General features: G+C 34.4%; 1 long non-coding RNA gene across 1 annotated transcript in view; it reads right to left on the bottom strand.

Moving 5' to 3' along the window:
* Positions 1-16,377, bottom strand: part of LOC102125089 (uncharacterized) — a 145,068-nt gene extending 128,691 nt beyond the window's left edge. Inside the window, exon 1 of the long non-coding RNA XR_010586384.2 lies at positions 16,309-16,377. This is a non-coding gene — a long non-coding RNA (uncharacterized lncRNA). The remainder of the gene's footprint in view (positions 1-16,308) is intronic.
* Between the last annotated feature and the right edge of the window lie 657 nt (positions 16,378-17,034).

The following is a 17,034-nucleotide window of genomic DNA, read 5'->3' as shown; positions in this document are numbered from 1 at the left end:
ACTCTGCTAATTCACTGTAGATGTCTCTGGGATTCTCCTAATACATCATACTCTCATCACATTTTGAAGGAACCTAATACACTCAAGCTATCTTCTGTGGTTGCAACCATATACCCTGGCACTATATTGCTACTGAAGTACATTTTCCCTATCATTTCTATTAATCACTACATATTGTGTGTTTTCGGTTTTTTTTTTTTTTTAATATGCGCAGTTTAATTTGTTATATAAGAGACCTTCATGAAAGCATACCAAGGACATAAACTTAATTTCATAATTATATTTTAAATTTCATGATAAAAGAGGCCCTTAGGTACATATGAGAATAAACAAATGATTGCTTCAAGGTTCATGTCTGTTCTCATATAATTATATATTGAGCAATCTTTAATTCAGTTTCACAGTATTGCACGTTTGGACATTAACATTTTTAGTTATTAAATAATATCTTAAATGCTAAAATCATTGTTTAGAAATAATTGTGAAAGTGCATTATTGAAAACCAGAGATTAGTTTTAATCATCAGTTGTCCACAAAAGTGAGAAAAACAATTTTAAAAATAATGAGTTATTATGTAAAAGGTCAAGTCAATTGTTACTTTTTAAATATCATCTACTCTCAAGTTCAGTGCAGACTTGAATTCTAGTGAAGGGTACTGAAGAGCGAAATGTCTGAAAGATTAAAACATTTTTCCAAAATATAACATACAGGAGGAAAAAAAAAAAACAGAAAACAAGCTCTACTTTCATTGTAACCTCTCCTTAATGTTAAAGGAAAGGTAATATTTGACCAAGGAAGTTCAAGGGGCAAACTCATGTTAGAATGACTGGCTGACAGAAGTTAGCATCACCCCCTTTAATGTCTAAGTGGGTCTTTAACACTCAGAGATTTAAGCGCTGGATTTAGAAAAGAAAAAAAAGAAAGAACTTTAAAAGGTGTTAACTCCATCTTGTGCCATAAAAGAGGAGATGTTTAATTAAGCCACTGGTAGTTCTTGGGTGGTTTTCAGTTTAGTTTTATACTTTTGAGATGAAAGGGTACATGCAAAATTATGTACAAAGTGCCTTTTCAAAACTTTGGAAAGGTCAAGGAGAAAATAGCTGGATATCAAAAGCTGAACTTTTCTAGGTTTTTCTCTGATTTTTCTAAAACAAGATAGCCTCCTCCTCCTCTTAATAGTTCTTCAAGGCCTTTTTGGTAGCCAAAATCTTTGTTCTTTTTTTTTAAGCAGCTTTGTAACAGAAGAACTAAAAATTAATTATGGCTATGGAACTTTTACACAGAAGAGTTTAAAAAGCACAGACGTAAAGAAGGGAAAAAGATGAGGGCCCATTTATCTTATATTGACAGGACTAGCTTCAAACGATGACCTTGAATCATAATCATCCTAATGAGCTCAAAATATTTCACTTTAACAAGTGAAACTATAATCAAATCAGTTTCTGAAAGCTCTACTAATGAGCATTTCCTTTGATGAAAACATGGTTAACTGTCTTAGTCTGCAGGAGGTGCACTACAGTAAGGGGCCAGCTCCTGACAACTCATTAGCTGACCTGGGGAGAGAGTAATTTGAATGCTTTTGATAAAAATTTCAAGGCTTTTTTTAACTTAAATTACAATTTATGCACTTTTATAAATAGTATAATTTTTCTAAGTTGGGGGAAACTAGAGAGAAGACTTCAAAGCTGTAGAACAAAGTTTGTTTACCACATTTGGTCTGTTGGATCACCAGAACCAGGAAGGGGAAATATGTTTAATTAGCAACTGCTAACTCAGAGCCAATCCCTCTATCATATTTTTACAAGCTTTATTTTTATGCGTTGGTATGATGTTAAATGAACTTGGTGGAGCTACATTTTATAAGATTTAGGATTGAAAGTTGGAAGTCACAATTATTTACTATGAGTCTAAAGAAAGTCTTTTTAAAATCCTTTCTCCATCAAAACAAATCACTCAATTTACTTAAAGCAGCAAAAGAGATGTAAATGAAAACCAAATGCAGAAATGTGGCTTACTTTTTTTTTCATGACTCCTCAAAAATCTGCCCCTCCAATAAATGTATCATTTTAACTACTGTTCTGCTCTATTCAGCATCAAGAAACGATCTCTCTCTCCTCTTTCTCTGCAGAGCAGGATTGCTGTCAAAGCAGAATGTAAAACAGAAGAATAGTTCAGCTGTTTTAAGTATCACTGGAAGACAGATCTTCGTTGCTTCAGAGGGCCCATTCCTTATCGCCTCCCTCCCTCAAGCTTCCCTTTGCTTTTCAGGGGTGTTCTACTTACTTTACATTTGTCATATTTTCTTCCTGTGTTCTGCAAGGCGAACCACAGAGATGGTTTATGTCATAGGCACATGAGACGCTGTCCTCAACTTGTCAAGTGTTTAATCTCTTTCTCTTTCTAGCTCTCTCTTGCTCTCTCTGTCTCCCTTTTGCCTCAGATTGAGATAGAAAAATATTTCCAATATTTTGGTGCAAGTTATTGGACAGAGACAGACATTGACAAAAAGAGGTTTTTATTTTAACTTCTCAAAATTATCCCCCCCTTTCTCTAAATAGCTTTAAAAAGACATGCGACAGCCGTAAAAAAAAAAAAAAAAGTATTCATTTTGATCTCGTGTATACGTATGGCATATGTAATATGTATGGTAGATTCTTGTTATTTGCAGCAGTTCTGTTCTATAAAGTCACCATGCCCTCTGAATTAACAACCATTGAATACTGCATCATTGCTTCGGTGGGAAATACAGGGTTAAGTTCCTGCTTAACTCTGGTCAAAACATTTTTGTCAACTGATTAATACATAACCTTCTTTTATGTGTTTCTGTTTAAATACATTATACTTAATATATATTATTAAAACATTAACATTGAACTCATAGCTATGTTAAAAAATATTATCTGAAACTTGTTAAAATGGTAAGGAAGACTTTATTCAAGATATCACAGAACGGGCATTGCAATAGGGAAGAGAGATAAGGCTCAGTGCCAAATATAGCAAGGACAAGTGGTGATTTATCGGCAAGGAGGAGTGGAAGAGGGTCAGTGAATGAAAAATTGCTAAGAGGAAACTAAGAGAGTAGGGGGATTTTTGCTAAATTGGCCTAACAAGATTCTAGATTAAAGATTAAATTAAAGATTAAAGATAGGCCAAGGAGTTACTCATTACAGGTGGGAGACAGGAACCTGATCAGATAGATATCAAGGGTGCAGAAATTCTCCCTAAACTGACTTAGCAGAATTATTTGCTAAGACTGGACTGGGCAGGCCAAAGATGAGATGGGGCCAATATTGGGGTCTAATCAGAAAGAAGGCTCATATTCAGCTGACTAAAGTTTGGTCATAGAGTCTTTTTCAAACTAATGGCACTATACCTTATGCCTAAACAAAACATACCTAATACTTGTATTTTTTTTTCCATAAAGCAATTCACAGCCTTCTTGCACTTAGGAAAAATGGAGAGCTCTTTAGCACTGTAATTGAGTGACATTTTAAACAACGAAATCACCAACAAAAAGCACAAAAATGTGAAAAATGCTGCACTAAATAGACTGACCATGAAAAGGACACTTGTTTACAGTATGAAAGCTGGGACAAGAAGGCTGAGGGTCCTACCTCAACTGGGAAAGTGTGCTTCGGGTGACTCAAGTACTTTACTGCTCTGCACAAAATGTGCACACATGAACACAGAAACACATGGGTATGGATTCGGGGATTACAAATACATTTTAGCTAGTAGAGGGAATCTCAAATAATGAGGATTGACTGTATACACAAACATGTACACACACATATATCTATATCTACATCCAAATCTATATTAACATCTATTTCTGTATCTGTACATATATCTACATATAATCCATATGTGTATCTATTTGAGGAATGTTAGTATTTTTGATTAAATAATATAAATGTTTAAGAAAAAAAGATAAGATTTGTAGTCTGACATTTTTATTTGGGGCTGGGGGGAACCACTTCTGGAAATACTAGAAAATTCAACCCAATATAAATTAAACAACAAAGCTGCGATGTTAGCCCAATAATTCCCTAATTGATTTAAGAATATCCTAAATCGGTTTATATTCAACAAACATGTAACTTTCTAAATTAGAATAATATATGATTGTTTTTCCTAGTAAGTTCCTACAATTATATTCAATACTCTCAACTCAGCAAAGTAAAAATTAGTGAATGCCTTAAAACTAAGACTGATATTTTATGGATTCTATCCAATGCAGGAAGGGTGGCTCATGCCTATATTCCTAGAGTTTTGGGAGGCCAAGGTGAGAGAATCACTTGAGGCCTGGGGATCAAGACCAGCCTGTGCAACATGGCAAGATCACATCTCTAGCAAAAATTAACTTGGTGTGGTAGTGTGCACCTATAGTTCTGGCTATCTACACAGGAGGCTGAGGCAGGAGGATCACTGGGGCCCAGGAGTTTAAATTTATAGTGAGCTATAATCCCACCACTGCAGTCCAGCCTCTGCAACACAGCAACACAGTGAGACCCTGTCTATAAATAAATAAATATTATATCCAATGTGAACGCTATCACTAATTGTAATAGTGTGAGATTCTAATATCAAACAGTGCTTCAGAACTAGGGAGAGGCTCCTCTTCCACTTGCATCCTGGACCATCTCTGTGTTGGTCTATCCCATTATTTCTTCAGTCAACCTTGTTTCAGTAACTTCTTCTGTAACTTCAGCAACTGCTTCTTTCTTTCCTTTCTTTTTTTTTTTTTAATTATACTTTAAGTTCTAGGATACACGTGCACAACATGCAAGTTTGTTACATATGTATACACGTGCCACGTTGGTGTGCTGCACCCATTAACTCGTCATTTACATTAGGTATATCTCCTAATGCTATCCCTCTCCCCTCCCCGCTCCCCACAATAGGACCTGGTGTGTGATGCTCCCCTTCCTGTGTCCAAGTGATCTCATTGTTCAATTCCCACCTATGAGTAAGAACATGCGGTATTTGGTTTTCTGTTCTTGTGATAGTTTGCTGAGAATGATGGTTTCCAGCTGCATCCATGTCCCTACAAAGGACATGAACTCATCCTTTTTTATGGCTGCATAGTATTCCATGGTATATATATATATGCCACATTTTCTTAATCCAGTCTGTCACTGATGGACATTTAGGTTGATTCCAAGTCTTTGCTACTGTGAATAGTGCCGCAATAAACATACGTGTGCATGTGTCTTTATAGCAGCATGACTTATAATCCTCTGGGTATATCCCCAGTAATGGGATGACTGGGTCAAATGGTATTTCTAGTTCTAGACCCTTGAGGAATCACCACACTGTTTTCCACAATGGTTGAACTAGTTTACAGTCCCACCAACAGTGTAAAAGTGTTTCTATTTCTCCACATCCTCTCCAGCACCTGTTGTTTCCTGACTTTTTGATGATTGCCATTCTAACTGGTGTGAGATGGTATCTCACTATGGTTTTGATTTGCATTTCTCTGATGGCGAGTGATGATGAACATTTCTTCATGTGTCTGTTGGCTGTATGAATGTCTTCTTTTGAGAAGTGTCTGTTCATATCCTTTGCCCACTTTTTGATGGGGTTTTGTTTTTTTCTTGTAAATTTGATTGAGTTCTTTATAGGTTCTGGATATTAGCCCTTTGTCAGATGAGTAGATTGCAACAATTTTCTCTCATTCTGTAGGTTGCCGGTTCACTCTGATGGTAGTTTCTTTTGCTGTGCAGAAGCTCTTTAGTTTAATGAGATCCCATTTGTCAATTTTGCCTTTTGTTGCCATTGCTTTTGGTGTTTTAGACATGAAGTCCTTGCCCATGCCTATGTCCTGAATGGTATTACCTAGGTTTTCTTCTAGGGTTTTTATGGGTTTAGGTCTGACATTTAAGTCTCTAATCCATCTTGAATTAATTTTTGTATAAGGAGTAACGAAAGGATCCAGTTTCAGCTTTCCACTTATGGCTAGCCAATTTTCCCAGCACCATTTATTAAATAAGGAATCCTTTCCCCATTTCTTGTTTTTGTCAGATTTGTCAAAGATCAGATGGCTGTATATGTGTGGTATTATTTCTGAGGGCTCTGTTCTGTTCCTTGGTCTATATCTCTGTTTTGGTACCAGTACCACGCTGCTTTGGTTACTGTAGCCTTGTAGTATAATTTGAAGCCAGGTAGCATGATGCCTCCAGCTTTGTTCTTTGAGTTATTTATCAGGTTCCAAATTAGCCTGGGAGATGTCTTGGTTATGTAAATTCTAGGACAACATATACAAGCATTGTTTCTGTCACATTTCCTGCTAAGTGCCCCATTCTCTTTATTCCAAGTAGTGGCAGTCCAAGAATCTTGCCTGCTAAAAAATTATGTCATTTTATAAAATAGTATTAGCTGCTCAGGAGCCAAAGATATAGAACTTTAGCTTAAAAAGACTCAATTTCTGTACACAAAACCACTTTAATTCCTATGTTATGGTTTTCTATATTATTTTTTATTATAAATTAAGTAACATGCTTTCTATATTATACTTTGCTTTTTTATTGTTAAATCAAATATTATTATTATGTCTTTAAGTTAAAGTTACATATACTCATTATAAAACCTCTAGACAGTATAGAAAATATAAAGAAAAAACTGAAAATGACCCATATAATAGTCACTTTTGTTAATATTTTTAATACCCATTATTTGAAATAAAAACCCTACTATTTCTAGCAATACTGTGCTAAATATTCTTACACATCTATCATTGCATGGCTATATAAAGTGGTTTTTATAAAATAAATTCTTCTTATTGTTGTTGCAGGGATATACATATTTTGAATTTTGATAATTTTTCTAGATGGCTTTTCAAAATGGTTGTATCAATTTATAGCTGTATTAATTTGTACAAAGTTCTAGCTTCCCTATAACCTACCAGAATCTGGTGTCATGAGATGTTTTGAAAATTTCCAAGCTGATAACTGAAGAATGTTGCTTCCTTGCATTTTAAATTTGTATTTAATTATTGTTAGTGAAGGTAGAAAGTAGTTGTGCACTATCCGAAAAGTTAGGCAGTAAAAAGTTAGGCAGAAAAGTTAGGCAAGTTAGTCTTTGGGACTAGATCCATAACTGGAGCTCACAAAAAGAGAAAATGAGCAATTGGTAATGTCCAAATTTTAGTTTCTGAATAAACACTTGCAGCAAAAGTAATGTTTGGTTTTATTCTTTATATTTCTCTATGAAAGTTTTAACAGTCTGTATCCAAACTCCCAAAACTACACCCAGAATTCAATTTCGGTATTTGCCAGACTTTTCTATGTAATGTTTATAGCCTGATATTTGAGAGACATTTCCTTTTGTCCTAAACTCGGTGAAAGGAGAGATTAAATTCTCACTGTACTTCATATGTTTACATTTCATGTACTTTTTAATGATAGTACATTATTATCATACTGGTTATTCAACTACTAATACATAAGCTGACAAATAGTGAGAATTCAACTTTAATAAAAATTGATTTTTTAAAAAAGTCACAAAGTAATGTTAATTATTGAGGTCCTTGATATATCTTTTTATTAGCATACAAGTATAAAGGAAAATAGATTGCTCCCATTGGCACCATTCTATTCCTTAACAGTTTAATGGAATGTTTGCAGTTTACTCATTCTTTGGCCACAATCCACCAGAAATGTCAGGTACATAAATTAGCTAGCAGGCAGCACACAAAGAATGACACAGTGTGCCTTGATGTTCTAAAACCCAGTAAGTATTAACTGAAAGGTACATAAAAAACTGGTCAAAAAAATGGCAATTTACATACTTAAGCTAAACCACACACACACACACACACACACACACACACACACCACACACTCCATTAATGAAAAATCACTAGCATACATTTTAAACAAACAATAAAAATCAACTGTGGCATCGGTAGTAATATCTCCTTTGTCATTTTTGATTATGTTTATTTGGGTCTTCTCTTTTATTCTTTGTTAGTCCAGCTAGTGGTCTATCAATCTTATTTATTCTTTCAAAGAACAGACTTTTGGTTTCATTGATTTTTAATTGTATGGTTTTTGGCATCTTAATTTTACTCAGTTCAACTCTAGTTTTGGTCGTTTCTTTTCTTTTGCTAAATTTGGAGTTGGTTTACTCCTGTTTTTATGAACACCTATATGCACACAAACTAGAAAACATAAAAGAAATGGGTTTTCTTCTGGAAACATACTATGTCCTAAGATTGAACCAGGAAGAAAGAGAAACTCTGAAGAGACCAATAACAAGTTCCAACATTAAATCAGTAGTTAAAAGCCTATCACCAAAAAAGCTCTGGACCAGATAGATTCATAGCCAAATTCAACAAACAAAGAAGAGCTGGTACTAATCCTGCTGAAAATAGTTCAGTAAATCAAGGAGGAAGGACTCCTGCCTAGCTCATTCTATGAGAACAGCATCATTCTAATACTCAAATCTAGCGGAGAAACAGTAAAAAAGAAAACTTTAGGCCAATATTCCTGATGAATATACATGCAAAAATCTTCAACAAAATACTACCAAACCAAATCCAGCAGTACATGAAAAAGCGAATTCACCATGATAAAGTAGTCTTTATTCCTGGAGTGTAAGGTTGGTTAACATACACAAATCAATAAATGTGATTCCTCACATAAGCAGAACTAAAAACAAAAACCACATGATTATCTCAATAGATGTGGAAAAGGCTTTCAATAAAATTCAACAACCTTCATGTTAGAAACTTCCAACAAACCAGGTATTGAAGTGATATACACCTCTAAATAATAAGAGGCGCCTATGATAAACCCACAGCCAACATCATCTAGATTGGGCAAAAGCTTGAAGCATTCCCCTAGAGAACTAAAACAAGATAAGGATGCCCACTCTTACCACTCCCATTTAGCCTAGTTCTGGAAGTCCTAGCTAGAGCAATCAGGCAGGAGAAAGAAGTAAAAGGCATTCAAATAAAGACTGAAAGTCAAACTCTCTCTCTTCACAGATGATATGATTTTATACCTAGGAAACCCTATAGTCTCCCCAAAGTCTCCTAGATCTGATAAACATCTTCAGCAAAATTTCAGTATATGAATTGATGTATAAAAATCAGTAGCATTTCTATACACCAATAATGTCCAAACTGAGAGCAAATCAAGGGTGCAATCCTATTCACAATAGCCACAAAAAGAATAAAATACCTGGGAATACAGCTAACTATGGAGGTGAAAAATCTCTACAATGAGAATTATAAAACACTGCTGAAAGAAATAAAAGGCAACATAAAGAAATGGGAAAATATTCCATGCTCATGGATAGAAAGAAATCAATATTTTTTAAATGACCATACTGCCCAAAGCAATTTACAGATTCAATGCAATGTCTATAAAATTATCAATAACATTTTTTCACGGAATTAGAAAAAACAATTCTAAAATTCATGTAGAACAAAAACTGCGTGAATACCCAAGGCAATCCTAAGTAAAAAGAACAAAGAGGGAGACATCGTGTTACCAAAATAAAGCCAAACACCTACTGCCATCTTATCGTCAACAAAGTTGACAAAAATAAGCAATGGGAAAAAGACTCCCTATTCAATAAATGGTACTGAGATAGCTGGCTAGTCATGTGCAGAACAAAACTGGACCCCTATTTTTAACCATGTACAAAAATTAACTCAACAGTGATTAAAGATTTACATGTAAGACCTCAAATTATAAGAATGTTCGAGGACTGTGAGCTTTTTTTTTGGTGGTAGGCTTTTAATTACTGATTTAATTTTGGAACTTGTTACTGGTCTCTTCAGGGTTTCTTTCCCTCCCTGATTTCAATCTTAGGATATAGTATCTTTCCAGAAGAAAACCCATTTCTTCTATGTTTTCTAGTTTGTATGCATATAGATGTTCATAAAAACAAGAGTAAATTAACTCCAAATCTAGCAAAAGAAACAACCAAAACTAGAGTTGAACTGAATAAAATTGAGATACCAAAAACCATACAATAAAATAGGAAACATCATTTTGAACACTAGCCTTGGGAAATAATTTATGACTAAGTCCTCAAAATGCAACAAAGCAAAAGTTGACAAGTGGGACCTTATTAAACTAAAGAACTTCTGCACACTAAAGGAAACTATCAACAGAATAAACAGACAACTTACAGAATGGGAGAAAATTTTTGTCAACTATGCATCCAATAAAGGTCTAATGTCCAGAATCTGTAAGGAATTTAAACAAATTAACAAGCAAAACAAACAACCTCACTGAAAAATGGGCAATGGACACATGCCCATGTGTCTTCTCAAAAAAGGCATAAATGTGTCCAACAAGCATATGAAAAAAATGCTCCATATCACTAATCATTAGATAAATGAAATCAAAACCACAATAAGACCATCTCACATCAGTCAGAATGGCTCTTATTAAAAAGTCAAAAAATAACAGATGCCAGTGAGGTTGCAGAGAAACGGGAACACTTATACACTGCTAGTGGGAATGGAAATTAGCTCACTACCTTAGTGATGAAATAATCTGTACATCAAACCACAGCGACATGCAATTTACCCATGTTAGAAACTTGCCCATATACCCCCGAACCTAAAATAAAAGTTGGGAAGAAAAAAAAAATCAACTCACATACTTTGGGTTTTTATTTGATACCTGGTCAAAGCTGTGATTTTAAATTAAATCTCAAAATAATGTTTAATGAACACGGTAGTGGTAATTGTTTTACGTTTCAGAACAACTTACAGATGTCCTTTAATAAGGCTCTTCATTTGTTTGTGTTTTGGTTTTTGGTTTTTATTTTTAGACGAAGTCTCCCTCTGCCACCCAGGCTGGAGTGCAATGGCGCGATCTTGGCTCACTGCAACCTCTGCTTCCTGGGTTCAAGCAATTCTCCTGCCTCAGCCCCCCGAGTACCTGGGATTACAGGCATGCACCACCACAGCCAGCTAATTTTTGTATTTCTAGGAAAGATGGGATTTCACTATGTTGGTCAGGCTGGTCTCAAACTGCTGACTTCGTGATCCGCCCGACTCAGCCTCCCAAAGTGCTAGAATTACAGGCGTGAGTCACCGCACTGGGCAGTGAAGCTCTTCTTTGTATCTAGAATAATTTTCAAGGAATTTTGTTGTTTCCTTATTTCAATTTATTTAAAATTGAAATTATTTTTATGAGATGTAATGTTTCCTTTTTAAATATATTTTGATACCCAAAAAAGTGGATATTATTGACAAATGAGAAAGAACTTTGTACTTTCTTAATCAGTTGGTTTCCTTAATTAAATATTATTTTTGTCTTTTCTTCTCATTTTGCTGGTAATCAAAATCAATACAAAATTGATAGTGGGGACCACTAGTACAACAACTGCATATGAATTAAAAGTCAAATATTAGAAGAGAAAAATTATGTATCACTTAGAAAAAATTTAGAATTCTTAATGAAAAAAATACACTGAATGGTTTGGAACACAGGACAATCCATTAAAATATAAACAAAAAACATGAACAGGAATTCATGAAAGAACAAACACAAATACTAAATACACAAAATTAAGTTTAAATTTGCCATTTATAGAAATCAAAACAGAAAATTTTATTTTACCCATCAGATTGGAAATCACTGAAAGTATTGATAAAACTCAGTGTTGATCAAGTAGAGGTGGTGGAATTATTTATACATCATTGAGAAAAGTATCAATCTATAATCTTTTTTGATATTAATTAAAAGATATCATCAAGATTCTTAAAACATTTATACCTAGAAGCTTCACTTTTGGCAATTAGGCCTAAGTAAACAAATGATAGACATACAAGAGAGGTTATTATAGTCAAGCTTATAATAACTGATGTAAAATAAAAACACTTAAATGTATATTAATATGTTTCTAGGTAGTGGAGAAATCCTAAACAAGTTACAAGTAAGACTGATTTCATTTCATTGATATGAAAAGGTATGTTCAAAATGCAGGCACCAGAAAACCATGTACAGTATTCCTTTAGTGTTAAAAATGACTTGCACACTTACATACGTATATACATTTGTTTGTCCATGTGTCTTTGCCATCTTATATATTCACAGACAATTTCTAGGAAAATGCATAAAAGATGTTAACAGTGCTTATGTCAGCAATTTGGTGATTGATGGACCAGGGATTGTAAGGTGGAAGATAACTTTTATTTTTTGTCAATGCTTCCAAATTGTCTGGCAGCCTTAAGTTGAGCATTATTATGTTCTTCATACAAACTACTATTTAAAATAAACTATATTGTAACAAAAAGTAGAAATGGTCACTTACTCTGCATTACCCCATGTACCCTTTCAAATAGTCTTTTTCTATCTTTTCTCAGTCCATAACTTAAAATATATCTAATACTTTAACTTCTAACCTATTGGATCTACTTCTCTAGAATTATACCTTACTACCTCTCTTCAAGAAAGAGAAAGCATTTTAAAATGTGAACTTTTATAAGATCTTATTATTTTCTTCTCCAGGTTAGATGTGCCCAATTTCTTAAACACCATGGTTTCCAATCTTTTCAACATTCCAGTCACCCTCCAGGTGCAATCCACCTTTTCAGCAACTCTTAAAATGTAGCCTACAGAACTGAACATAATATTCAAGACACGGTCTGAGCAGTTCAGATTATAGTGAAACTATTACCATCCTTGAACTCGACTCTCTCCCTCTATTAATGCAGTTTAAGAATGCATTAACTTTTTTAAGCATCTGTTAACACCACATTGACTCATATTGAGCAGGGAGTCAAATAAAACCACAGGAATTTTGCCATAAATTTGCCTATCCTATAAATGTGCAATAAACAAGAATTTACAATAGCCCAGTAAAATTTCATTTTATTAGTTTCAGCCTGTAGTTCCAATCTACAAAGATTTTTTTTTTTAAGGCAAGTAGCTATCATCTAAACTATTAGCCACCCTTTCCAGCTTTGCATTACCTGCAAAGTGCTAAGCATTTCTTCTTTCACCATTCTAACCATGGATCGAACTGCTGAACAAAAGAAAGCCAAGTGGGGGGTCCAAATTTTAGAGATCTTCATAGAGTTTACATTAATCTATTACTAAATACTCTTCAGCTATCTGTTCAATTAGTTATGGACAAGACAGGCTACTCATTTTTTCATATTGTCTTTAAGAATATTAAGAGAATCATCATGGAATGTCCTATATAAATATAGATATACATTTACGTGGCTTTTCTTAGCAACTGGTTTTCAATTGACATATAGGATATACTGTTAGGCACACACACAAAAATAGAATGTATTATCACTTGGAATGTCTTCTAGAGGTATAAATCCTAATCCCGTGAGCCTGAACTTTTCAGCTCCTATTTGTTAACACAGCTACAATGAGAATTTTATTATCTTCTCAATTCTATTTATATAAGTCAACTTTAGTTGTATATTTCTCCCTCTGGAAGTTTATGAGAAACAATCATTAATGCGGTAGGTAGTGGTGTGTAGTAATTAAAAGCACGGACCCTAGAACAAAAGCTGCCTGGTTTTAAAACCCAGCTCCACCACTTAATGTTATGGTACCTTAAGAAAATTACTCAAACAAGCTATGCCTTTGTTACCTTATCTATAAAATGGTGATAATAGTATTTCTGTCAAAGGGATAAAATGTGTTAATATATGTAAAGCCATAAGAAAAAAACACTTGCACCTAATAAGATCTAAGTATAATTACTAACATTGTTATGACATTTTCAAGAGAAAAACGACTATAAGAGCAAAGCCATAATTCTGACAAGTTGATATTTTTCTTAACTTAATTCATTCTGTGCCTTACAAACAATACATTTATTTCTGGCTCCTAAATATTTACACACATACACACACACACACACACACACACATCTTACCACATTATAATAATTCTATCTAGTCACTGAAATAGTGCAGAAACATTTCTCACTATTACCACCACTCTTACTAAGAAGCTGAAATTACTCCTCGACTACTGTCATAAATTCTAATAAGAAAGTTAAGAGGGCCATTGGTGGGGTGGTGAGAGGATGTGTCTGCAGCTCTGAAAATTCAGGGGTCATGTAGAAACCTATATCCCCATCTCCATGGTTTTTATAGCTCCCACCATGCTGACCACCATATCACTGGCAACACCATAATTCAGGGACTGGAAAATAAGGCAGAGGTCACCTCATTCAGCACTGTTTATGGTCTCTCCATTGTCCTATTTTTCAAGAAGACCCTGGACACTGCTCTCTAATACATCTAGTACACACCACACTTGGCCCAACTTCCACTCACTTCGGTCTCTGATTTTGGTCACTTCCCTCCAGACACTTGGAAATTTTAACAACTCCTCCACTTCAAAGATTATCTTTCCTGGGACACAAGACTTTCTGTTTCCCTTTGCCCCTTTTTCAAAATCCTGCCAATCTCTTTACTTCGCATTAAAACTGACACTGGTTTTGCTCAACTTTGAACATTTCACTCCTTGGAAAGGTGAGCTGAATTTAGATCAAAGTAGAAAAATGAACCCAAAAGCAACATGTCAGCAAAAGCCTCTTTCTAACCCTTAGGAAGTAGGAAAAGGGAACTAAGTGTAAGAATCAACAGTGTTAACAATTTCTGCATATATACATCAATGATTTATTGAGCAGTAAACACTATCCATAGGTGATAGAAACAAAAAGTAAATAGAATTTAGTGCCAGTTTTCAAGAAAGTTAAATATAGCAAAGGAGACGCATGCAATTAATGATATTATAATGTGATAAATACCATAAAAGCAAAGAAGACAAATCCATAATTACAAAACTAATGTGTGTAGGTTCTATAAAAATTCATCTTTATTTGCAAAAGCAAATGCCTCCATTGTATGGGTGGACATACAAACCTATTCAAAGAAATCACATCTTTAAAGCCCTGCTCCTCAAAGTGTGGTCCCCAGGCCAACAGCATCTGCATCAACCCAGAGCTTATGAGAAATGCAAAATCTCAGGTCCCACCGCAGACCTACTGAATATAAATCTGACATTAATTAAATCCCCTGATGATTCCCGAGCACATTAAAATTTGAGAAGCACTACACTAAAGCAAATCTTAACTTGTTGCAAGCAGTGGCTTTGACAAAAGCTGAAACCTGGCTCCTATTTCAAAGGTGCTACAGGAGAGTGAGTTGATAGCTTCTTAGGGGAGTATTCATCTAGTGCTTAACATGCCGTAGGTACTCAATAAGTGTTTATTGACTGAATATAAAACTGAAGGACTAAAACAGTGATTAAAATCACTTATGAGTAATGTTTATAATAGTGTTTCGAGCATGAAAGACAAAAGGAAGGAGTGAAGTAATAGCATTAAGTAACCCAGCATGTTAAAGCAGTCATTTTAAACCCCACACTTTGAGTATTTTCAATTAAATAAGAAACAAACAAACAAAAAAAACATACAATCAGAAGGCATTCAGTGTTGTGTTGATTTGAAATTGAATTTTAGCTTAATTCTACTTATTAACATAGGAGAACTAAAATTTTGGGTAATATTTTGAAAGTTTTATTATCTTTATTAACTCTTTCAAAAATACAAGTTTATGCTAGAAGGTACATTGGCTATTGCTAATTTCACTTATGTAAAACAGCAGTGTGGGATTTAAGGTGTCAACATGATAACAAAAACTCAGTGTCTTCTAACATGACCTATCAACAAGTGCATACAGATTAGAAAGCCACACGATTCCAAAGAGCTACATTAAATCCACCTATGCTAAAAGAGGGGCAATTAATTCCAGTAAGAAGCAAAGCATACGTTTTAATTATTTTGCATGTTAAAACATAAAATGGGAAGATATATAGAGCCTTGGGTAAAGAAGGGCAATGCTTCTAGAAAAATATAGAGACATTTTTAGAATTAATTGCTTGATTCTAATTAAAAGAATATAACCTTTAGAGGCACAGTGGCTACTAAAACTCTGATTTTATTTGCATACATTAATATGACAACTGAATCTTCAGACAAAGGTTATTTTATTTCATTAAAATACAAAATATCTTAACTTTTCCTCAAATATGTGTTTACCTATATCACAAATCAGTTAAATGGCGTCCGTAGTTTTACAGCAACTAAATAGCCATGACGCTTAATATCAACAGTCTCAAAAACACCTGAAAGTAGAACCCTGAAGCAGCCTATATATTAGCATAAGACACAAATGTATTTCCACCTTTTTAGCAAAGTGACATATTACAAATTATCCCCAGTGGCACCTGCATCCTAGATCCTCAGGAACAAATTAAGAGTATTGTCATGTAATTATAGAAAGGTAAAAGTTTATCTCACCATTAAAAATGAGCTTCGCGCTGGGCAAGGGAGAAGGATCACTTGAGTCCAAGAGTTTGAGACCAGTCTATGCAAGATAGTAAGACTCCAACTCTATACACAAAAAATTTAAAAATTAACCAGGCGTAGCACCACATGCCTGTGGTTCCACCTACTCAATCACTTGAGAGCCCAGGAGGCTGAGGCTGCAGTGAGCCGTGACTGTGCCGCTGCACTTCAGCCTGGGTGACAGAGTGAGACACTGTCTCAAAGAAATTAAAAACAGAGCTTTGTAACAGTCAAAGCCATCTAAAAGTAAAAGGTTATCTAATTTGTTCGATATTTTTCTGTAACAGGAGGATTTCACCCAGAAATCATCATGATACTCTGAATGTGTATTCAACCACTAGCTTTGTACAAAATAAATGAGTTTTCTTTCAATTCTTAAATAATTATTACATCTAGTACACAAAACTCAACATTTTGGACACATGTTCTAACTCAGAAAAACTAGTTTTTCCCCTCTGTGTCACATCGTACTTATTTACTAAAAGTGTATAATTTCTCTATCTTCAGTCTCCATAATTTCATTTAATTACAGGGCTTGATAGCATGATAAATAATAGGTGACTACCTCATTGTGCTTTCCTTCTCTCTCCTCATCCCAATTGTGAATTAAGGCCAGTATTTCACATTAAGTGCAAATGGATCACTTTATATCTAGCAGATGATTTAGAAAGCTCATAA

This window comes from Macaca fascicularis, chromosome 4, assembly GCF_037993035.2.
Source record: "Macaca fascicularis isolate 582-1 chromosome 4, T2T-MFA8v1.1".
Classification (NCBI taxonomy): Eukaryota; Metazoa; Chordata; class Mammalia; order Primates; family Cercopithecidae; genus Macaca; species Macaca fascicularis.
This window is presented reverse-complemented; position numbering and strand designations above follow the sequence as displayed.